Here is a 23,961-nt window from a genome sequence, read left to right on the forward strand (position 1 = left end):
AAACAACCAAAAAAAAACAAATAACAAAACGTTTCATCGTGTTTTATTTTATTATGAATGGCGAACGTTAAAATTTAAGCATACGAGTATATTATGTTGAGAGTCGTAAAAGTTCAATGACATTATGTGAGAAAAACTAGTTTGCAATGCGGGGTGATTTGATGACGCTCATATTTTAGTTCTTAACAATTTACAAAATTATTCATAAGGAATTTTGCCGGAATTTTACTCACTTAATGTTATATTATATTTATTTATTGCATAAAGGGGTGGACGAGCTCACGGCCCACCTGGTGTTAAATTGTTACCGGTCCCATAGACGTCTACAACGTAAATGCCGCCACTCACCTTGAGATATGGGTTCTAAGGTCTCAGTATAGTCACGACGGCTGCCCCACCCTTCAAACCGAAACGCATTACTACTTCACGGCTGAAACAGGCAGGGTGGTGGTACATACCCGTGCGGACTCACAAGAGGTCCTACCACCAGTAGAAGTAGTCATTATAATACAAATAATCAAAAAGGTAAATATTTATTTCATGATATTAGATTGAACAGTCAACTATTTCCAAATAATTATACATTTTAATTTTAAAATAACCATTGAAACATCACTGGCTTTTTGTTAAAAGACACACAAGTTGCTGTTTTTTTTCTTAATTATATAGACGGCCTATGAGGTATGAACAACCTCACGGCTCACCTGGTGTTGAGTGGTTACCAAAATCTTAACGTTAATGCCGCCACGTACACTGAGATATGATGTTTAAGTCTCACATGTACTGTAAATCGCGAAACATCTGTCTCTTCATTGTGTATTGTAGACGTCTCTCCCTTCAAAATGGAGCGCATGACGCTACGCGGCAAGAATAAACAGGATATTAAATCTAATTTCCCGACTTTATTACGTTTTTCTATTTTGAATTTTGAATGTAGAATTTAGTTTGTAGGCAGCGGCTTCGCTCCGCCCCTGGCATTGCTAAAGTCCATGGGCGAAGGTAATCACTCACCATCAGGTGGGCCGTATTTTCGTCAGCCTAGAGGGGCAATATAAAATAAATAATAAAATTAACCTCACAACTCTCTTGAAGGTTTAATTTTGGAAATAAAATTAGGCGTAAAAATCGATTATTTTTTATGAGTTTAATTTTTATTAATCAACTACCTGACCCGGCAGACTTCTTAATGCCTCAATCGATAAATAAAAGACCTAAGTTTTTGTATAAAGTAAACTTAAAACAAACAAAAGGAATCCGTCCGACGGGGGACACATCAAAGGGAAAACGAAATTGTTTATTTTTATTTAATTGCGAGCAATTTGATATTTATCTACCTTTTAAGCCTTCTCTGAACTTCCACAAATAATTCAAGACCAAAATTAGCTAAATCGGTCCAGCCGTTCTCGAGTTTTAGCGAGACTAACGAACAGCAATTCATTTTTATATATATAGATAATTGCATCGCTCAATCCAAAAATATCGACTGCTTAATCCGTTGGATTGGGTGATTCAGAGATTGTGGACTTGTTGAAAACTTTACACCGAGCAAGGTATTTTAAACCGTACAGCGTGTGCTTTAAAGTAAGATACAAGTAAGAAACTTCATCTTCCATAATTTATCACGATCTGATTTTGAGCTATGTATGTCTTATATGTAAAAAATTTCAACTCTCTTTTAATTTAGTAACAAAATTAGACCCGAACAGTCATAAAATAAAGTAAACAAGTAGAAGACAAGGTAGAAACTAAATATACCCAGTCAGGTCATAAATTCTGTCACATGTTTAATGTAAAATAATTGAAACAAGTTTATTCATTATTTAACCATTCATATACCAAAATGAACTTAGCAAAACATAGATTCTTATGATACTAAAGTTTATTCAAAATGACCTCCGTGATTTTGAATACAGGCCTTCAATCTGCGCGGCCAGTCGTCTATCGCAGCACGAACGAGGTCCATGTCAATATCGGCGGCTGCCTTAATCAAGGATGTCTTGAGTGACTCCAAATTGGGATGAGGCTTTGAGCATGCCTTTTCCTCCAAGTGTTGCCATATCTTGTAATCTAACGGATTCAAATCTGGACTGGAGGAGGGCCAGTCTTCGTGCCAGATGAAGTCGATTTCACGCGCCGCCAGCCAGTCTGTGTGCTCTTCGCTCTATGAGCTGGCGCCGAATCTTGTTGGAATACCCAGTGCCTGTTATTGAACATGGTATGAGAAACAGGTTCCACAAGGTTCGTCAGGACTGTATTTTGATACACAACTGCATTCGTTTTTACACCTTTCTCACAAAAATGTACCTCTGTTAAGCCCCAATAAGAAACTCCCAACCATACCATGAGCGAGGATGGAAAATGACCTCGTTGGACACGCGGAATACGGTTGCTCGCTTCTTTACTACTGTGTGCGTACACCTTATCATTTTGTTTGTTGTAGCTCTTTTCTACGGTAAAAATTTTTTCATCCGAAAAAAGAATTTCTCGATATTTTTTTCCCGCGTACCGCTTCAACAAAGCGCGGCATCTCTTCAGTCTCAGTTCCATTAGACGAGCATTCAAGCGATGTCCTGTTTTTCTTCGATATGCTCGAAGCCCTAAGTCTTCATTTAACACCTTTTTCACCGTGGTTCTGCTTAACCTCATCTGAAGGGCCAACAGTTTCTGCTTACGTTTGGGATTTCTTTGAATTCGCGCCTTCACAGCTTTTATCACTGCTGGAGTCCTAACAGACCGAGGGCGACCACTTCTTGACCTGTCATCTACACTAGAGTCTTCATTGTATCGTTTGATGGTACGATAAACGAATCTTTTGGTTATATTAAAATTTTTCAGTATGTTAAAAATTTGAATTGGCGCGTAACCGCAACGATGCAACGCAATAACTGCAACACGGTCTTCTTTAAGCGTCCACTCCATATTTAAAAATGAGTATAATTCTAAAAGTATACATTTTTTATTTTCATGAACAATTCGAAATTCGAATTCAATAAACTTTTTTGTGGCCAGCATTCTAAAAGAAAAGTTTTTACTGTGTGACAATACTTATGACCTGACTAGGTAATGTACCTATAACCTAAAAGTTGAAAATCGCATAAATTCATTGTACTTTGAGTGATGAATTTTTTCACAGACCACCTATTTGAACGTTTAGTAAAATAAAATTTATAAGCACAATTATCAAACCTACTATTAATTACCACGATTTTAGTTGCAAATAGGACCCTGATATTTGTAAAACAAACAAAAAAAACTGTGCTATGAACCAATTCATACACGAAATAATACTTGTCAAATTACACTTCCTTGCATTTTAAACAAACATGGTAGAATTCCGTAATCAGCAGGATGACGTCAGCTCCGTAATGTAAACAGCTGTCTTAGTATAGCGACAGTCAACAGTGGCGTTTGTCTAGTGCAGGCAACGCGAGCGTTGGGTAAACAGCTACTCTCTATATTCAGAATATTAATTAAACTTCTTCATATATCATTCAAATCATTCCAATTTTAATTATATCTATTCAAAACGATCCAATTCAAAATATATTCTAGTTTGTTTAATACATTGATGACGAAAAAAAAGGGTGCGTGTACTTATGTACGCGCGTAAGAAGTTATCCTTTATTTTTATTAAATTTATTTCTTTTTTTATTATTTAAATTTTAATCAGTTTGAAAAAAAAAACGATTAAACGGCATCCTCAAACACGCGTATATATTGGACATCCCTTTTCTTGACATCGTATAAATTCGGTAATTCTCGGTACGGTTCGGAAAGTTCACCTGCGGCTATATTCAGACTCGCCAAGTTACGTCGGTCGTATTGTAATGAGCGATTTAGTGGGCAACTTCATTCTGTTAATTTCGTGTCACGGTGCGCGCGCATCGTAAAATTTCACTCTCATAAATTTTTCATAACGCGCCTAAAGAAGTATAACTTCAAAAAAAACAAAGCGAGTCGATCATTCGTAAACTCTCGACGATCGTATAGACATTGTCTTTTAAAAGAACGAAATTGTACCGGGAACATAACAAAGATCAGTTACAAGGCTTCGCGTTCACTGATACAAGCTCCTGGGGTGATTTTGTCTGCGAGCTTGTCGAGTCTTCTTGAATGCGTGCCAACTCATCAATATTCATTTGAGACGCGAGTACTTAACTTTCAATCGAATAACAGGCTCCTCTGCAGTGTCGTGATCGCAACAGGTGACACCCTCTCATTTATCAAGCATCTCGACCTTATTGTCAAGTCTTGCTCGCCAATAACAAGAGACGCAGCTTACATAACAGAGGACTTTCGAATTGAGATTTTTTCCCGCAGTCCGCGATTTTCTCGTCGAGATTAAGATGAAAATTGCTTTATGCTCCAGTTATGTTGAATAAAACATGACCGATCTGTCATGAAATAGCTGCTATTAAAAGTCGCATCGGGAATACGTTAAATGATTCCTTTTCGATAAATTTTGATTTAAGTCTGTAGTAATAGCGCTCTAGCATAATCTGTTTGCTCGTTACGTTGCGGATTCAATAAAGTGAACAATAGATATGAAATAGAGATGATTGCGGGGGCGCTCGAATTTACGCGGTGAAATGTCAGTAGCTTCATGAAGCGTTTTAACATTCTTGAAAGTTTTATTATAGACATCTTTTGGTACTTTTGTCGAGTTTTTCATTTGTTAAAATTCTTAAAATACTTAAATGAAGTTTAGTCTTCGTGGCTTAAAGGATAAGACGCTTGGTCGACTTGTATCAAGCGATGCGACTGAGCCGGTGTTCGAATACCGCCGGTATGAGGCCGGTACCAATTTTTCTAATGAAACATAATACATACTTAACAACATACTTAACTTCCACGACCCTAAACACGTCATTACTGATCCTCTCGATCCATTAACGGTGCTTTTAGGTACCTCAAGCACAGGTCACCGTCCTCGCCGAACCCGTCGCTTGCAATGAAGGGCTCGACGAGTAAATTAACCCATAGGCACAGCCCACTGAGTGTCTCGCCGGATCTTCTCAGTGGGTCGCGTTTCCGATCCGGTGGTAGATTCTCCGAAGCACTGCTTTTGCTAGAGCCAGTGTTAGTGTTAGTTTGCGCCTCGTGAGCTCACCTACACGTCAAGCAGAAGCTGACATAGCCTCTCAAGGCTATCAGCATAGGTAGGAGAAAAAAAAACTTCCACGGTGAAAGAGTAACATTGTGTAATAAAAATGAAACCCACAAAAATTATAATTTGTGTAATTATTGTAAGCTTCTAAGCTTGCATGGCCACCACCACCCTGCCTATTTCTGTTGATTTTATAGTGTGGGGCAGCCGTTCCACTCTGAAGACTGAGACTTAGAACTCATGTCTCAAGGATGCCGGTATTTACGTTGTTGATGTCTATGGGCTCCGGTGACTACTTAATACCCGGTAGGCCGTAAACTGTACCGTTAGGTGGTTATCGACGGGCATCACAATATGAATTCCACCCTAAGTCTTGAGACAAAAGATCGAAATCTAAATCGTGATGTATAATTGCTGTGCCATTAACCAATCAGGAACGCATGACTACTTCGCGACATAAAGAAACAAGCCGATTGTGCCTACTCGTACGGGTTTACAATACATCCTTATCATCACATAATGCCGACTGGCGATCGCAGTACGCTAGTATCAGTGCGGTATATGGTGTGGTATATAGGTTGGGCCCAGAGGATGCTGCTACAAATTTTCTGAAGAAACATTACACAGACGATGTTTGAGTACGCCAGTATCAGTGCGGTATATGGTGTGGTATATAGGTTGGGCCCAGAGGATGCTGCTACAAATTTTCTGATGAAACATTACACAGACGATGTTTGAGTACGCTAGTATCAGTGCGGTATATGGTGTGGTATATAGGTTGGGCCCAGAGGATGCTGCTACAAGATTTCTGATGAAACATTACACAGACGATGTTTGAGTACGCTAGTATCAGTGCGATATATGGTGTGGTATATAGGTTGGGCCCAGAGGATGCTGCTACAAATTTTCTGATGAAACATTACACAGACGATGTTTGAGTACGCTAGTATCAGTGCGGTATATGGTGTGGTATATAGGTTGGGCCCAGAGGATGCTGCTACAAATTTTCTGATGAAACATTACACAGACGATGTTTGAGTACGCTAGTATCAGTGCGGTATATGGTGTGGTATATAGGTTGGGCCCAGAGGATGCTGCTACAAATTTTCTGATGAAACATTACACAGACGATGTTTGTGATTGTTAACATCATTTATTAGGAATACACTAGTAAATCTCAAACGAAAACTAAGAATTTACGTTATTTAAAGGTGAATCAATATGTTGAACAAAGTAATATCAAAAGAAGAAATTTAATTACAAGGGTCTGGGATCAAAAGGCAATAGCACTATTATCGAAGGCTTTGTGGAACAATTAAGTATGCAAGAGTGAACGGGAAAAAGGGGCCTTTTGTACGGCAAGCTGAAAAGCGCTGGAAAAGCCGACATCCTACAATTATACTTGACATAGTAACGAGCCCTTACGTAGTGGAATTCTGGTATTACGTATTCATTTGGGAATAGCCAGTTGGAACGGGAAATTAAATAGTAAATCCTCTTTGATGTGTCGTGTTTTATAACAAGTTTATAGAAACTTCGTAGAAAAAAAACCTTCATGAATAATAAATTTGGGAGAATTTTATGTGAATAGAAATGATAGGAATAAAATTTGAGATATTGCTATCATGCTATGCGTCCAAAAAAATTTGAAGTATCTAATAAATAATGCATTTAATAATCGGCATGCGATTCCCTTTTTTTTCTTTTTTTTTTTTCGGGTAGAGGGCCGAACCTCCTACGAGGTCCCCGCGCAAAAGGGGCGCGCGGGGTATGTGAGACTCAACGATCTGCATGGTGTTGTGAGCAGACCGCGGGCCCAAGGATTTTAGAGCCCACCCACTAAACGACTCCCCTGCACTCTTACACCCGACGTCCGATCCCCTCCGAGGTCAGAACCCGGATGAGGTAGGGGGGCTACCGCGGTCAACACTACAACCAGACAGCGCGGCTCACCCCAAGGACGCCCGGCCGACGGAGCCTTCGAGGCGAATCGAAGGCTCTGAAACATCGGCCGTCTCGGTACGGCAGCCCGTCGGGCCGCCCAGACGGTGCCGCTGGTGTCCCGGAATACCCCGCTGGACCAGAACCAGCCTGCCGGGTCGGGACGCGATACACCGTCGACCGGTCGCTCTATTCACTCCACGGCAGCGCGCTAGAGTGCTGGTAGCGCGCCGCGCGGCCTCACCCCCTCAGGTCGCCCCTTGACCTTCACCGGGGGGAGGCCGCCACCTACAGGGGCCGGGACGTACGGGCGTATTCCCGCCTCCGGCCCCCGGCTCGACGGCGACGGATCGGTGCGGAAAGGGAAGAGCTCTCCCTCTCTCGCTCCGCCGCCTCCTTCTGCGATATGGTGGACTCGCAGAAGTCGAGCATCGCCTTCCAGGACTCGTCGCTGCCGAGCATCGTAGCCACGACGCGCGGCAGCGAGAGGTCCTCTCCAATGACCGCGACGAGGGCGGCGCGTTGCTCGTCAAATCCAGAGCAACGCGCCAATGTGTGTTCCGCTGTGTCTTCCTCGTCGCGGTCCGCGCAGTGGTGGCACTGCGCCGTCGGTTCCCTTCCGGCTATCTTATGCAAGTACCGGCCGAAACAACCGTGACTGGTAAGCATTCGAGTCAGCCGGAAGGACCGGACGGACAGCCTCGACGGTACGGAGGCCAGCCGACGGGTCCGCCAAGCGGCGAGACCACGCCTCCAGCACGGACCGCCGAGAGTGGAGCCTCCGCGCTCGAACTACTCCTTCGCCGGGGCGCCCTTCCCCCCTAGAGCGAAGGTCGCTACGCCACCGGTAATCGGCAGCGAGCGCCTCCGCCTCCAGGTCCCAGGGTGGCGCCCCGGCGAGCAAACACGCCGCCTCGAAGGAGACGGTGCGGTATCCTCGGATCGCCCTGACCGTGATCGCGCGCTGCGGACGTCGCAGCGCCGCGACGTTCTTGCGGGTCAGGGCGAGCATGCGATTCCCTAAAACAACGTTTTTTTTAAAGCTACTTTCAAAGGGATTTTTACTGCTTGAAGGGCGTATTTAAAGCTTGCTAGTAGATTTCATCAATCTTCTTATTACTGCCATAAAGCAACTGTGTGTTCCGAATAATAGTTATAAAATATAATTATTATTGAATCATCGACCTGGTCGGGTACGTGGTGGCAGTCACGTTGTTATTTCCAAGTCGTTCCTTCACTAATAATGATCGTGGTTTCAACAAAAATGCGCTTGCGACGAAGGGCTCGACGAGTAAAATAACCCACAGACACAGCCCACTGAGTTTTTCGCCGGATCTTCTCAGTGGGTCGCGTTTCCGATCCGGTGGCTCGGCCGAACGGCTCTTGCTAGGGTTCGTGTTAGCAACGTCGTCAGGTTTAAGCCCCGTGAGCTCACCTACTAGTTAAGGTTACGCTGAAATAGCCTCTCAAGGCTATCGGCTTAAGTAGGAAAAAAAATGCTTTGGCAAACTCTCCCACTTCCACGAGTTTCTTGTTCACAGCCTCCTCTTTTGTCGGTAACTACGCCAAGTTATTGGAATTTTTTGACAGTTTCATACCCGTCTAGCAATGCTGTATTGAATCAAATCTGTCAAATACTATCAGCTTGGTTTTGTTTTTATTTAAGACCAAGTTCTTCGCTAGCCTGCTCTAAGCTTCGTCGAGGATTCTTCGTCTCCATTTCAGAGGGGACCAGTAGAGTGGAGTCATCAGCGTATATTCTAAGGTTGGGAATTCATACACAACCAACTTTGACTCTTCCTTCGTATTCTTCTAGAGTTTTGAGTAAAATGTATTTTACATATATATAGGAAGATCGGTATGTTTTATTTATAATTCGTATATATGTTGTTTTTACCGTTTTTAATTTGTTCACACTGGAAACTGGCATATTTATGTAGAAAAAGGATGAATGTGAATGTCAGTGATCGGTTTTTATTATGATTTTACGATTGGTGTTTTGAAATGATGACTTTGGTGTTAAAATCCACTTGCTTTCGCCCTACAAACACAGCCTTGTCTTACTCCTCTCCGAGACTAAAAACGTGTTTTGTATCATGTATAAATTATACACAATAAACACGATTATTTTTAGTGTATAAATTACTTTAGTACATTGTATCATGTCAATCTCCTGTATTTTTAAAGGAACGGTTTCTTTAACAAATGTCCATAGGACATAAAATAAAAATTAGATCCATTTGTTATTTATCTTATAAGCTTATTTTATACAACAAATTTTATATTTTTGCCTCCTCCAAGACACACTTGTGAACAATACATTTTTTTTTTGTGACTCTGTACATACATAAGTATATATGTATATATTTATTTTCTTGAAGCAAAGCACATTGAATACACCAATATCCGAAGGAGAGGTATAAGGAATAAGAAATAATGTTAACATCAAGCTTAAAGTTTAGTTTAAGGTATAAGGCGTATTGTGTAGTATATGTGTATGTAAGGTATATTAAATTCCAATATCTAGATAATTATTGAATTCACAATAATTGGTTTTAGTGAAAAATTCACGTTTCAAAGAGATTGAATCAAATATTATACAGAAACATTATCATTAAGTTCAGATGACATTATCAGAGTGCCAACGTTGCTGAGAAATGAAATTTATGAATGACGTTCACGTTTTATCACCATGAAAATCTATTCTAACAGAGAAGCGTTAAACAAATATATTTTATACATTCATAGGCTGATGTCAAATTTCTAATGTTACCGCAAATTGGCATTACACGCGAACAATCCGCTGTAAGCGTACCTGAGGTAAAAATAGGCAAAAAAAATCGTGTTACTTATCTTTAAAAACTAAAGTTACACACACGGCTTAGGAAAAATTATAAGCGAAAAATACTAAAAAAGATATGTGGTGTCGTGGGACACCGGATAGGAACGTAGTTCTTTATTATAAGATTATTAATTTTAAGTTCTATTCGAGGTATAAAGATAATAAAACTGGAGGATTCGCAACAACCCACGGTCTTTCGGTAATGTGCGAACTTATTGTGGTACACTTTATTCACGGTTGTTTGCATAAGACTTAGTGTATTGCGCAAACGAACACTCTGAGATCGTGGTCAATGAATGATAAAAATATATGTTATTTTTTGTACGTATGATAAAAATATATGTTACTAGCGACCCGCCCTCGCTTCGCTTCGGAAACATTAAAACACACATGAAACCAAAAAAAAAAAAAAAAAGTAGCCTATGTTCATCAGGGACAATGTCGGCTTCTAATGGAAAAAGAATTTTTCAAATCGGTCCAGTAGTTTCGGAGCCTATTCGAAACAAACAAACAAACAAATCTTTCCTCTTTATAATATTAGTATAGATTTTTTGTTTGAAGTCGTCGTGGCCTAACGGATAAAGACGTCCGGTGCATTCGTGTTGAAGCGATGCACCGGTGTTCGAATCCCGCAGGCGGGTACCAATTTTTCTAATGAAATACGTACTCAACAAATGTTCACGATTGACTTCCACGGTGAAGGAATAACATCGTGTAATAAAAATGAAACCCACAAAATTATAATTTGCGTAATTACTGGTGGTAGGACCTCTTGTGAGTCCGCACGGGTAGGTACCACCGCCCCGCCTTTTTCTGCCGTGAAGCAGTAATGCGTTTCGGTTTGAAGGGTGGGGCAGCCGTTGTGACTATACTGAGACCTTAGAACTATATCTCAAGGTGTGTGGCGCATTTACGTTGTAGATGTCTATGGGCTCCAGTAACCACTTAACATCAGGTGGACTGTGAGCTCGTCCACACATCTTAGCAATAAAAAAAAAAAAACGTTATTACAAACTTAAGTCGTACACTGTGTGCATTACTAATGAAAATCTTACGTTACGGACGTTTTTTCCCGGTTAGGGTGCCCCTCCGCATCGTCCCATAAGGAACTTCGTTCCAAAAAAGACAAATATTAATGGTCTTTTTAAAGACAAATAAGTCCTAATATGCTGTTACCGTGTTATGTCTTAAGACAGCAGAGATCGGCATGACACGACAGAACGGCTGCCTCACCTTTCTGAACGGAACGCGACTGCTTTAAGGTAGAGATGAGCACCAACTCATGCAGACTAATAAATACACAATGTTCTATCATCGGTAACCTTTGAGTTAGCGGTGCGTATTACATGTATGGGCGTGTCAGATAGGTTAATAAAGGCAAGGTCAATAGGTAGCGTTCCGTTATTATTTTTATAGATATTTGATGCGCGAAATGCGTGCGTGACGTCGTTAAGCTGATAATATGTATAAAGCATTTTTATTGTATTCTTGTGCTCACAGATCGGGAATATGACAAATAAACGTTTCATAGCTATATTAGTATAATAGTTATAAACTGAAATGCAGAGGTTATATTTTTTTTTTAACTCTGAATAAATTTCCCTAGTTATACTAATTGAATCATTTGAATTTAGACCCTTCTAAAATTCCGAGAGTTTCTAGAACTAGAAATAAAACCAGTGATGCTTACAAATTAATTAATAAAAGAAATAGTCATACCTTTATACAATTTTTCGTAGACCCGGCTTGTCCTTTGTAAGGTATTCTGGAAAGATTAAAAATATTCAATTACAAAGGTTCGTTCATGTTTTGTACAGTATTTTATTTAAATAAAAAGTAAAACAAGGGCGTTGTTCTCATATTTCGCATTCCCTTATTATATTCGGCTGTTATTTATTTTAATGATAAAAAACACGTTAATACATATAAACATAAAGAATGGAACTAAATTAATTATTGTACTTTTGTTGAAGGATACATTTTTCATTAAAGTCTCGTGTTTTATAATTTGTAGTGATTCTATACAATGGACAACAACACTAAACTATATATTTATTATTATTATTTTATTATTAATATTTATTAATATTTATTATTATTACTACTGGTAACTATTATTATTACTGGTGGTAGGACCTCTTATGAGTCCGCACGGGTAGGTACCACCAAGCAGTAATGCGTTTCGGTTTGAAGGGTGGGGCAGCCGTTGCAACTATACTAAGACCTTAGAACTTATATCTCAACGTGGGTGGCGCATTTACGTTATAGATGTCTATGGGCTCCAGTAACGACTTAACACCGGTGGGCTGTGAGCTCGTTCACTCATCTAAGCAATAATAATAAAAAAACCTATTTAAATTATGTCATGTTGTAGTGTCAAAAAATGCTTAGATCATTATGAGACATTTTTATATAATTTATATATTAATAATCCACAATAATGATGTGTTGCGTGTTGACCTATCATATTTAAAAAGTAATTAAATGTGTTTAACAAATTATTATATAGCACGAATTGTGTCAAGTTGGTTCAAAAAGCCAATGAATCACGAAATTAACTTACACAAAATAAACCGGTGAAAGACGTTATTAGAGGAAATTAATTAATTAATTTGTGAAATTTTAAGTCGTTTTTCATGGAACGATTTTCTGAATCGGTTTAAGGATTTTGATTATTTTTAAAATTTCTTATTTAAATTGCGTTCTGTGATTTCTGAGAATTTAAAGCAGCTGTAAGAATGGTTGTTTTTCAATAATATAAACGAGGTGTGTTCAATCCAATCTGAGACGAATCGTCACATTCCGGACACAAGCTCCGCACTCATAACGCATCACGCGAGCCATATTTGTCTACACATCCGGTCCCTTAGTAACCGTTAACCCAAATTAACGCTTTAATTAATTCATCACTGTATCACATTACCCATCCCGTCCGTAATGTTCTGTATTTAGGCATTAATGTATGTGCATCTCGTGTAGTAGGTACCCCGATTCTGGCGGTCGGATATTTCCCCCCTCTGTATGAATTTTTAAGTCTCCGCGAGACCGGTTCAGCCGTGGCACCGAGAAATATATGCGTTATTGCGTTGGAAATTAGATTTATAACGCAGTAAAACGCACTACGGATTCAGTAGCTGAAACATTCAAAATTCAAGTAAATTTGGACGCATAAATTGTCATTACTAAGTTTTAATGCGTTCTCTGCGCGGTTTTATTCGCGGTATGAAGTTTTTATAGTACCGTCGTTGACAGCCGTTCAACCACCTAGTCGTGAATAGACAAAGTCGCTTATGGACATCAACAGTGCCAAGGGCATAATTAAACCAAGTAGTTCCGTCAATAAAGGATTCATTCAAAGAAACATTTCTTTTAAGAATATAAAAATTCACCGAAATTTAAGAACAGGCAACGCCTCGATAGATGGATATCCTATTTTGTCAGAAAAGCCCTAACCTCGGATTATGTAAACAGCGTTACATAGGTAAATAAGCACGTGCGAAAAACATCGCCTTTCCGCTCAAGCCCGATCGAATATTCTTATATTCTTAAAATAACAACGAGAAAAAATCTCAAAAAGGGACGAAACGACCGCATTTTCGTCTAATTGGGGGCAGTCAAGCACGTAAATAATTGGTAGAAGTAAAATTTTGAATGACACACACACACACACGGCAGAAACAATGTTTTCGTCCGAGAAATCAAGGTTACTAACAAAACTTCGTGAGTATGTAAAATTTTGATTAATACAAGTTCAATACATTTTCATTTAGTTGCCAACATTTTGTAGTATAACGTATCCGACAAATTGACACATTGCAAGGCTACCTTAAGGTCCTGACTGGAAGTTGAAATAATAAAAAAGTGATTTTAGATTATTTTTTACTTGTTAAAATTTCCACGAGATTTCATTTTTTATTATTTAGATTGGAGTACGAGTTTAAGGTCCACTTGTGGCTCACGAGCTTACTGGAGTCCGTATACATTAACGACGTAAATGCCGCCACCCACTTTGAAACATGAGTTCCAAGTCTCAGTTTTAAATTACAACGGCGGTCCCGTCCTTGGAACCAAAACGAATTACTGTTTTATGGCAGAAATTATCAGGGTGGTGGTAACTACCTGTGTGTGCTCACAAGCCGTCGTACCACCAGTAAAGACGTCCTGTCACCAGTAACCTTAAACACCATCACCATCTATTTTAAAATATAAAAGTCCTTTTTTTTTACTTTAAAAAATTAATTAAAACCTGAGTACGAGGTACTTTAATAATATATGTGACGGGAAGCCTGAAAAAGCGAAATGCATGAAAACTTTGTGGCCGAAATAAGCAGGCCAGTACCGTTGCGAGCTCGCAAGATGTCCTAACTCTAGAAAATTCCAGTTGGAGGTCGCTGTGGACTGGTACAATTCTCAGAGAACACTGCTGTCTATTCTCAGGTTAATTCACAAGTCGCCTTTTACAGTGCCAGTGGGAAGATTTGGGATGATGCTATTCTAACATCACATGCATCACACAGCCAATTAAGATACTCCACTATCAATTAACGTAAAGGTCTTTGTTGAGACATTACTTCGATAAATTCGAATTATGTAGGGAGGGGACGGCCGTGCGACTCATAACTAAACTAAAATTTCGGTATGGTTAGTAAATTTGAATTTATGGAGCCATTATTTCGTCTCAACTTGGTTTTGTAAAATAAAGCCTGCGTATATTCAAAAAATGGCTTGTTTAATGATAATAGAGATGTATGTCACTGGACTGTTCCGGTTATCTCGAAGCGTATCTACCATTGACCTGCGTGGGCAAGTGTCTTCAGAAATCATTAGATAAGAGTAGAGAACTAAAACGGGACTTTTATTACAATGTGATTTTATTATAAGCTGTGAAATTTAATAAAAAAAAAATCTCATATCAAAAACTCTTCATTTAAACAGACTTTAAACATGCTTTGTAAAACTCCTGTCGTATAATATAGAGAAGTTGCCACTTGTTTTCTTGTTCTGTCCAGTAAAGATAATTACATTTTTTTTGTGTCACTCCTTTCTTTCACTCTTTATGTATTTGTTAAAAAAAACTGTGACTCAGATCTTAATATTTGATTGAACGTAATTTGTAAGTTTCAGAACCTTTTCCAAATTAAATTTTATTTAATCACGTGTGTGGATACTAAATGCAAGTAATATTGGTCTTCTTCTTCTTAAGCGTCCCCTTATCCCACATCATCGGGGATCAGCGCGGCATTTATCTATTTCACTCAGGTCCATCATACGTCACCCTTTTCAATTATATTCACATCATCTTCATCATCATCACATCCATCAGGGTCTTTTTAGGACGCCCCATCGGGCGTATGATAAACCTCTCTTCGCATACTACGATAACCTTTCACTCTTATTTATATTTTCTCTGTCATCGGCGCTACTTTCAGACTTCCCCTTAAATACTCATTTCTTAATTTACCCATTCTTGTTACTCCACACATGGATCTAAACATTCACATTTCTGCTTTATATATTATTTTTTCATCCATGTAATACACATCTATCTATTTATCTATGCAAGTAATATGGATCTATCTTATCAAATAAATAAATAATACGAATATGACTATCGAGACGGATAAATGGTTGATACATAGAATTTTGACGAAACCATTACATTATGCTCAGTTTATATTTCGTCTCTGTTTACGATGCTTTTTGGTCCAGACATAGACGACGACCTTTTGCCATCAACCCTAATGCAATATAGTTGTGAGTACACTGTCCTTACGAAACGACCCGTCCTTCGCTAAAATAAATAGATATAAAACTTACCGCTTAGATTTAGTTTTTAGATATTAGATATCTTTTTTAGATTTAGATTACGTGAGGTTACAAGGTTACAAGTTCCTTCCGTGTGTGTCAAATTTAGCTAAGGGGTTCATGGCATGGGCAGCGTTTTCTGCAATTGCCAAACGGTATTTTCTAGTAGTAGAACGTATCGTCAGCTGGCACGGACAGCCATCGTCACTAATTCTGACGTAAATTTGTAGGTTCGGTTGGTTGTTCCGGTTTAAAGGATTATAATTAGAGCTTACAATATACCTACCCTACCACAACATACCCTACCACCGGTAACAAATATCATTATCATTTGCGGACAAAAGTCCACTGCTGGACATAGGTTTTTTCCAAGATTCGCCAAGGAACGGGGTGGGGTATACGAGACTGGACCGTGCGTAGCGGACCGCAGGCTTAAGGGTAGTATATAGGGCGCCTGTACCTGCGTGCAAAGCTTCTGCATCGAGCACCGCAGCCTCCGTCGTGCCTGCCGTTCCCGCGTCGCCTATACTGGCGAGTAAAACTGCTGCGTCGTCCGCCGGGGTCACCGTTCCAGCAGCTCGATCATCCGCGGCCTCCGTCGCACCCTCCAAAACACCTACTCGTAGGTCACCTGCGCCCGCCTCCTCGTCCTCCGACTCTGACTCGGAGATGGAGGTCGACCTCGCCCCCGCCTCATCGACGGATGGATTCACCCTGGTGCAAAAGGGTAAGAAGCGTGCCGCGGAGTCTCGAGCTCCCGCGGCCGCTAAAATTAGCAAAGCCGCGAACGCGTCGCGCCCCCGCCCTCAGACTCCCGTTGCGCCTCTAGCCCGTGCCACTCCGTCGCCGCGTCCGGTGGCACAAAATAAAACCCAGACCCCTCCCCCGGTAATCCTTCAAGAGAAGGCAGCTTGGGAACGAGTTTCCCTGGCTCTTAAGGCCAAAAATATCAATTTCACGAATGCCCGTAACCTCGCGAACGGCATTCAAATTAAGGTTCGAACACCCGACGACCATAGGGCCCTCTCTTCTTACCTCCGTAAGGAGCGTATAAGTTTCCACACGTATACGCTCCAGGAGGAGCGCGAACTCCGTGCCGTTATACGTGGCATCCCTAAAGAGTTGGATGCCGAGCTCGTTAAGGCCGACCTTCTCGAACAAGGCCTACTGGTTAACTCCGTACACCGCATGCATACAGGCCGCGGAAGGGAGCCATATAATATGGTTCTCGTCGCCCTCCAGCCTACCCCCGAGGGTAAGCAAATATTCAACATCCGAACGGTCTGTAGCCTTTCCGGAATCGCAGTCGAAACCCCACACAAGAAAGGCACACCTAGCCAGTGCCATAACTGCCAATTATACGGGCATTCTTCCCGTAACTGTCACGCGCGCCCCCGATGCGTCAAGTGCTTAGGCGATCACGCCACGGCCCTATGCACTCGCGATCAAAAAACCGCGACGGAACCGCCTAGCTGCGTCCTGTGTCGAACACAGGGTCACCCCGCAAATTACCGCGGATGCCCCCGAGCCCCTAAAATAAATCGACGCGTCGCCCGCCAAAACCGCCTCCGAGCTTCCGGCCCAGACATCAAAGCCTCGGCACCCTCTGTGTCGCAGGCTAAGCCAGCGTTCGTTCCGGCGGCGGTGCCCAGTGTCTCGGCCTGGGCAAAACCGCTGCCGTACACGAACACGGCTACAACTCCCTCCTCCGCGATTCGTCCCGCCCCCGCGACTCGTCCCTCTCCCGCGACTTGCCCTCCGACCGCGTCCGACAATCTCGCTTTAGCGATCGACTTCTTTCAGTCGATCAACTTTGAGCGTGTTAACGCTTTGGGCGACGCCATTCGCGCTGCCTCCACTGCACAACACTTTATCGCCGTTGTGCAAGAATACGCCGACGTATACGCGTCATTAAATACGTACGTCCTCCCCTCACTCCGCCGGTAATCAATGGCGTATATAAGTAGAATAAAGCCCCTATCCGTAACGATAGGATTTTTTAACGCTTACGGTCTCGCAAATCAACGTGATCAGGTTTCTGACTTTTTGCGTGACCATCAAATTGATATCTTTTTAGTGCAGGAGACCCTACTTAAGCCCGCGCGCCGTGACCCTAAAATCGCGAACTATAACATGGTCAGGAACGACAGGCTCTCTGCTCGTGGTGGTGGTACCGTCATTTACTATAGAAGAGCCCTGCATTGCGTCCCGCTCGATCCTCCCGCGCTCGCTAATATCGAAGCATCAGTGTGCCGAATCTCACTGACGGGACACGCGCCGATCGTTATCGCGTCCGTTTATCTTCCACCGGATAAGATTGTTCTAAGCAGTGATATCGAGGCGCTGCTCGGCATGGGGAGCTCTGTCATTCTGGCGCGCGACCTAAATTGTAAACACATCAGGTGGAACTCACACACTACAACCCCGAATGGCAGGCGGCTTGACGCGTTAGTCGATGATCTCGCCTTCGATATCGTCGCTCCGCTAACCCCGACTCACTACCCGCTAAATATCGCGCATCGCTCGGATATACTCGACATAGCGTTATTAAAAAACGTAACTCTGCGCTTACACTCGATCGAAGTAGTTTCAGAGTTAGATTCAGACCACCGTCCCGTCGTTATGAAGCTCGGTCGCGCTCCCGATTCCGTTCCCGTCACGAGGACTGTGGTGGATTGGCACACGCTGGGCATCAGCCTGGCTGAATCTGATCCACCGTCGCTCCCGTTTAACCCAGACTCTACCCCGTCTCCTCAGCATACCGCTGAAGCCATAGACATCTTAACGTCACACATCACCTCGACATTAGATAGGTCATCGAAACAAGTTGTAGCGGAGGACTTCCTTCACCGCTTCAAATTGTCCGACGATATTAGGGAACTCCTTAGAGCTAAGAACGCCTCGATACGCGCCTACGACAGGTATCCTACCGCGGAAAATCGTATTCGAATGCGTGCCCTACAACGCGACGTAAAGTCTCGCATCGCCGAAGTCCGAGATGCCAGATGGTCTGATTTCTTAGAAAGACTCGCGCCCTCTCAAAGGTCTTACTACCGCTTAGCTCGTACTCTCAAATCGGATACGGTAGTAACTAAGCCCCCCCTCGTAGGCCCCTCAGGCCGACTCGCGGCGTTCGATGATGATGAAAAAGCAGAGCTGCTGGCCGATACATTGCAAACCCAGTGCACGCCCAGCACTCAATCCGTGGACCCTGTTCATGTAGAATTTGTAGACAGTGAGGTAGAACGCAGAGTCTCCTTGCCACCCTCGGACGCGTTACCACCCGTCACCCCGATGGAAGTTAAAGACTTGATCAAAGACCTACGTCCTCGCAAGGCTCCCGGTTCCGACGGTATATCCAACCGCGTTATTAAACTTCTACCCGTCCAACTCATCGTGATGTTGGCATCTATTTTCAATGCCGCTATGGCGAACTGTATCTTTCCCGCGGTGTGGAAAGAAGCGGACGTTATCGGCATACATAAACCCGGTAAACCAAAAAATCATCCGACGAGCTACCGCCCGATTAGCCTCCTCATGTCTCTAGGCAAACTGTATGAGCGTCTGCTCTACAAACGCCTCAGAGACTTCGTCTCATCCAAGGGCATTCTCATCGATGAACAATTCGGATTCCGTACAAATCACTCATGCGTTCAACAGGTGCACCGCCTCACGGAGCACATTCTTGTGGGGCTTAATCGACCAAAACCGTTATACACGGGAGCTCTCTTCTTCGACGTCGCAAAAGCGTTCGACAAAGTCTGGCACAACGGTTTGATTTTCAAACTATTCAACTTGGGCGTGCCGGATAGTCTCGTGCTCATCATACGGGACTTCTTGTCGAACCGCTCTTTTCGATATCGAGTCGAGGGAACCCGCTCCTCCCCACGACCTCTCACAGCTGGAGTCCCGCAAGGCTCTGTCCTCTCACCCCTCCTATTTAGCTTATTCGTTAACGATATTCCCCGGTCGCCGCCGACCCATTTAGCTTTATTCGCCGACGACACGACTGTTTACTATTCCAGTAGAAACAAGTCCCTAATCGCGAAGAAGCTTCAGAGCGCAGCCCTAGCCCTAGGACAGTGGTTCCGAAAATGGCGCATAGACATCAACCCAGCGAAAAGTACTGCGGTGCTATTTCAGAGGGGAAGCTCCACACGGATTTCCTCCCGTATTAGGAGGAGGAATCTCACACCCCCGATTACTCTCTTTAGTCAATCCATACCCTGGGCCAGGAAGGTCAAGTACCTGGGCGTTACCCTGGATGCATCGATGACATTCCGCCCGCATATAAAATCAGTCCGTGACCGTGCCGCGTTTATTCTCGGTAGACTCTACCCCATGATCTGTAAGCGGAGTAAAATGTCCCTTCGGAACAAGGTGACACTTTACAAAACTTGCATAAGGCCCGTCATGACTTACGCGAGTGTGGTGTTCGCTCACGCGGCCCGCACACACATAGACACCCTTCAATCTCTACAATCCCGCTTTTGCAGGTTGGCCGTCGGAGCTCCGTGGTTCGTGAGGAACGTTGACCTACACGACGACCTGGGCCTCGAATCTATCCAGAAATACATGAAGTCAGCGTCGGAACGGTACTTCGATAAGGCTATGCGTCATGATAATCGCCTTATCGTAGCCGCCGCTGACTACTCCCCGAATCCTGATCATGTAGGAGCCAGTCACCGTCGACGCCCTAGACACGTCCTTACGGATCCCTCAGATCCAATAACCTTTGCACTAGACGCCTTCAGCTCTAGGAGCAGGCTTAGGGACCTCGGTAACCGTACTCGTCGAACTCGACAAAGAGTTCGCCGTGCAACCTAACCCATGAATCAGCTCGCTGAGTTTCTCGCCGGATCTTCTCAGCGGGTCGCGATTCCGATCCGGTAGTAGATTCATTCGCGAAGCAGCTGCTCTTGAGCTGTTAGGTCTCCTTCGGAGGCGCTCGGGTAGCTGTTAGCAAATCCCACCCCTCCTGGCTGAGCCTTTGTTCGCCCACCTGTCCTGGTGAAACTGGAAAGGCCTCCGGGCCACCAGTAATCCTTCAATCATAAAAAAAAAAAAAGTATATAGGGCCTCACTTTCTAATTCCTCTGTACTCTCATTCAAGCGTCCGATTCCCCCGAACGCTCCACAGAAGGATTCCGGCTAATTTCAAGGTTAGCACTACAATCAGACGAGCGCGGAGTTCAGCCCAAGAACGCCGATCGACGGAGTCTTCGAGTATTTAAGGGAGAGAAATGTTTAAATTTACTTATGAGACTCACAAAATTTTGTAGTTCATTCATTATTAAAATTCATAAATTGATTAAGTTCAAAATGAAAAGGAACTTGACATGAATGTTATTTTACAAGGGAGCTGTAACTTCAAAGTCAGCCAAGGGTAAATATAATTTTACGTCAAATGTTTATTCATTTAGACTTCTCATTGAAAAAGGGTATTCTTGAATAAATTTTATCGTGATCCCTCAATACCATCCTTTTGCCGTTTGGGTCGAACCCCCGTATTTTAGTCAGTCAAAATTGAAAACCCAGAACGCTTTTCGCATACAAAGTACTACGTCTATTCATCTTAATTATATGAATTGTTGTTTTAACAAGAGATATTAGTTTGTTAACGATATTAGATTTACTTGAAGCTTCAATTATTTAATTATGTATAAGTAAAAGTGAAACATTATTCTACGTATTCTCGATCAGCTTTGAAGTGAAGTAACTCAGTCCTTGTAGGATTGTACATAAAATATATCATTGCTTATAGAGAAATTGGAATATGATTTCAATATGTGATTATTTATCATTGACCTATGTGTGTAAAAACCATACAAAAATTGAGTAATTATTTTTTATATTATAATCTTAAAAACTTAATGATTTGTTGTTAGTGACTAGTAACTTTAAATATGCAGCATATAAAAGCGGTACAAGCTAGAACGTAAAAGCTTTTAAAATAATGTGATTTAACCAAGAAAAATACTTACATATGTATAGTAATATTTAAATAGTTATTATTAGCTAGAATTAGTGTGTCAAAAGTTTTTTTTTATGCCTATCCTCACAAAACACACAGGATTTACTTACGAGGGATAATTGTGTTTAAAAATGGGTTTCTTCCTAAAGAAGAGTAAGCTGTGCAGAATATCGAAATACCGTGAAATTTGTCTTTATTTACTTTGGGAAGACAATCTTTTGGCGCACCCCTCGGTATTGAACCCCATAGACGGCGAAAACTGAAACTGGGACATAATGTCGAAATGTTCAATGTTGAACGTCATTGTAAGAAAAGTGTCAGCGAGCGACGTCCGCCATGACACTTTTTCTCTTTAAAATCCAGCCATCAAGAGAGACGCAGTGTTTTTATATATTTTTTGTATTAAGAATTTAATTTGTTGCTCTTCGCGGCTGAAAAAAGCAACACCGGCTGGAAAACGCAACAGCGGCTGGAAAACGCAACAGCGGCTGGAAAACGCAACATTATTGCTATGTTTAATAACTGTACTTCCTATAAAATGAGAACGCAAGACGTTGAAAGGGCCTATACTGTCATGCCTCAGCTATTCAAGTGTCAATTGGCCATGCAGCGATTTTAAATATTAGTAACTAGCGGACCCGGCAGACTTCGTAATGCATGATACATTAATTCGTAGCATTTTCATATTTATCTACTTTTTAAGCCTTCTCTGGACTTCCACAAATAATTCAAGACCAAAATTAGCCACATCGGTCCAGCCGTTCTCGAGTTTTAGCGAGACTAACGAACAGCAATTCATTTTTATACATATAGACTAGCCGACCCGGCAAACTTCGTAGTGCCTCAATCGATAAATAAAAGACTTTTGTATAAAATAAACTTAAAACAAACAAAAGGAATCCTTCCAACGGGGGACACATCAAAGGGAAAACAAAATTGTTATTTTTATTTAATTTCCTATTTATCTACCTTTTGAACCTTCTCTGGACTTCTACAAGTAATTCAAGAACAAAATTAGCCAAATCGGTCCAGTCGTTCTCGAGTTTTAGCGAGACTAACGAACAGCAATTGATTCTCATTAAAATCCTGAAACCCTTTTTAATAACGTTTTACTATAGCCAGTTTATTGGTAAAACTAGCGACCCGCCCTCGCTTCGCTTCGGAAACATTAAAACACACATGAAACAAAAAAAAAATTAAAAAAAAATTAAAAGAAGTAGCCTATGTTCATCAGGGACAATGTCGGTTTCTAATCGAAAAAGAATTTTTCAAATCGGTCCAGTAGTTTCGGAGCCTATTCGAAACAAACAAACAAACAAATCTTTCCTCTTTATAATATTATAGTATAGATGAAAGTTATCGAGACTTGGTTTCGAGAAACGCAAACAATGTGTTTTCAACGGGGAATCATTGTATCAGAAGCTTCATCGCAAACAAGAGTGGAACAAAGCGTGCGAAAGCTTCAAGCGTTGGCAACAATGTTTGTTCCCGTGATTGGTTTCAAAGATTAACGCGATCCGAACGAGGCTGTGATCGACGCGGATGCTGTTTACAAGATAAGACCTTCAACTCTAGCGAGTTTGTAAGATGATTGGATAACAAATATTTTGTAAAAGATATTCTATACTTTATAGATTAGTTTTTTCGGTCAATTGTTTATGGTTCTAAAAATTTTCCTTCGTTTAGAAGAAGCTACACACACGCACATAATTTTAAAAATTCAGGATTAGGATTTTATTTAACAGGCTCATATACGAATCATATGGAAAAGATGATGGTAACAGGCAAGGTATGCGGGAGAAGGCACAGAGGCAGAAATCCAATGCGCTGGTCGGACCAAATACGCTCCACTCTCAATACCTCAGTCCACGTTATTATCCACACAGCCGAGGACAGGCAGGAATGGCGCAAGCTGATGCAGGAGAAAGTTATTAGAGAAGGCCACGACCCTCAGCACTGAGGATTATCGACGCAAGGAGGAGGAGGATATACGAATTATGGCAAATCTTTTTCGAGAGTCGTAAACACAATTCAAATTATGTTTTTTGGGTGGTAAAGACAAAGGAAGGTTTTTCACCAAGTGGTTGAAATTTTACCGGCAGGCCGACTGTCTATATGCTGTTGTTCGGAATTGTTTATTGGTAAGCTTATCTTGAAAATGTCGTTAGCGAGTTTCATATATCTGTTGGATATCTATCTTGTTTTCTATGACGGTTACCGCCTAGTTTAATTTTATTTGGACTAAACAGGATTGGAATGGAATTGGCCGAAAATGGGTAATTCGTCAATATT

General features: G+C 41.8%; 1 protein-coding gene across 1 annotated transcript in view; it reads right to left on the reverse strand.

Annotated features, from left to right (window-relative positions):
• Positions 1-23,961, reverse strand: part of LOC114249235 (uncharacterized) — a 146,676-nt gene that overhangs the window by 67,761 nt on the left and 54,954 nt on the right. Inside the window, exon 2 of the mRNA XM_089730263.1 lies at positions 11,610-11,655. The gene's annotated coding sequence lies outside the window, so the exon portion shown is untranslated. The remainder of the gene's footprint in view (positions 1-11,609; positions 11,656-23,961) is intronic.

The sequence above is a fragment of the Bombyx mandarina genome, chromosome 10 (genome assembly GCF_030267445.1).
Source record: "Bombyx mandarina strain Sakado chromosome 10, ASM3026744v2".
In the NCBI taxonomy this organism is placed as follows: domain Eukaryota; kingdom Metazoa; phylum Arthropoda; class Insecta; order Lepidoptera; family Bombycidae; genus Bombyx; species Bombyx mandarina.